Below are 2,085 nucleotides of genomic sequence, written 5' to 3' on the forward strand. Positions count from 1 at the left end.
GATTGTTCCTGTAGCACTTTCCTGACTTCTTCCTTATTTTTCTCAACTCCATTGTAAAGTGTTTTGAAACATTTTATAATCATTTTTCTGAATTCCTTATTAGGCATTTCCAAGCCCTACCCTCCTTCCAGAATGTAGTCCAGGTCTACTTCTAAGTCATTTGTCTCAGACATTTTATCTTGTTTCTGGACATGTCTGATATGGTCATCTGCTTTTGCTTCTTGGACATGTTTACTGTTTATCTGTGGCCTTAATAATACTTAATCAAGCGTGTGTTTTGGTCTTTTTTATGCTTTCTGATTGTTGCCATGTAGATGTGATCAGGATGTGAGCTTCCCTTTTCACTCTTCTTATTGCTTAACTCAGAGTAACTTTCATAGGTGTTGTCTGCCTCCCTGGTGTATGGCAGTGGTATTTGTTTGCCTGGATTTTGGTGTTTTATAGAGTGTGATTGTAGTTTGACTATATGGCAGCAATTGCTATCTCTTCTTGGGTAATAGAGGGAGATAAAGTTTCCCCAAAGGTAAAAGGGGAGCATAAAAAAGCAAAATAGCAGCAAAAAAAGAAAGAAAAAAAGCCAACAAAAAACCACCAACAACAACCAAAAAATTAGATTGGAGACTATAGTCTCTAATCACAGAAAGGGGAGCGGAGGAAGAGAAGAAGGGAGAAGAAAAATCTGGAACTTAATATGCGTATGACTTTAATGTCCTCTTTCATCTTCTTTCCTTCAATTCCGTCTGATAAATTTCAAGATGCAGCTATTGATTGTTATGGTATAACCTCAGGATTTAATTTAATTTTCAGCCTGTATTGTTTTTAAAGTCTCTTTCCCTCTCCACACCCTTTGTTCTGGTCTTTTTCCTATTAAAAAACAGTTCAGGGACGGCTCTTGGGCTGAGTATCTGTGCACATGTGTGGCAGAAGAACCCACCACTGGTGGGGATGGAGGGTTTCCACTCAGTCAGGCAACCCCTCTAGTCACCAAAATGGAGGTGCACAAACAGTGAGTGGCCAATAAACAGATACTAAAAAAGAAAGAAAGAAAGAAAGAAAATCAGAACAAAGCAAAACCAACAAAGTGTATTGTTTACCTTTGCTCTGAGGTCCCAGCGGCATTATTCCATGGTAGGTCTGTTCCCCCGCTTGTTGGCTCCAGGCCGCCAAGTCCGGCAGATTCAAAAGTACATTATTTCTTACTTCCTCTACAAGTTACATTAGCTATAAGCCTTCAAACTTTTAAAATATTCCTAACTATGTGATTCAGAGTTTTGGAGCTCTGCCCTGAAACTGCTTTGCCTGGTATTCTGTGGTATTGCTGATGGCGAACTTCACTGCACTTCTACCCTGTCCGTAATCAAGCCCTGCCTTCCTGCCATCCATTTTTGCCTTTTCTTTCTTTCCTGTCTTTTAATGACCTTTTTGCTTTCTTCTTGTTTAATATTCATGATGCCATCCCACAATTCTTCTGGTCTTCAGTTATTAGCATCTAATGTATCAGATGTATTCTTGATATAGTCTCTAAATTCAGGTAGGTTATATTCAAGGTCATGTTTTGTCTCTTGTGGACTTGTTTTAATTTTCTTCAGTTTCAGCCTGAATTTGCATATGTACAATTCATGAACTATTCCACAGTCAGCCCCTGGCTTTTTCTGGTGATATTGGGCTTTCCACCATCTCTTCCCACAGATGTAGCCAATTTGAGTCCTATGAATCTCATCTAGTGAGATCCATGTGTATAGTAGCCATTTATGTTATTTTAAAAAGATATTTGCAATTAATAAGTCATTGGTCTTGTAATATTCTATCATGTGATCCCCAGCATCTGATCTTTCCTCTTTGTTTCCAACCTTTGGATTTCAACTACCAGTAATTATCAGTGCATCCTGATTGCATGTTTGATCAATTTCAGACTAAAGAAGTTGGTAGGATTCTTCAATATCCAGATCACTGGCTTTAGTGATTGGTGCACAAATTTGAATAATAGTGGTATTGATTGGTCCTTCTTTTAGATATATGTATATTATCCTACTACAGACAACATCGTACTTCAAGACAGATCTTGAAATGTTCTTTTTTACAATG

The sequence above is a fragment of the Chrysochloris asiatica genome, unplaced genomic scaffold (genome assembly GCF_000296735.1).
Source record: "Chrysochloris asiatica unplaced genomic scaffold, ChrAsi1.0 scaffold00068, whole genome shotgun sequence".
Lineage (NCBI taxonomy): Eukaryota > Metazoa > Chordata > Mammalia > Afrosoricida > Chrysochloridae > Chrysochloris > Chrysochloris asiatica.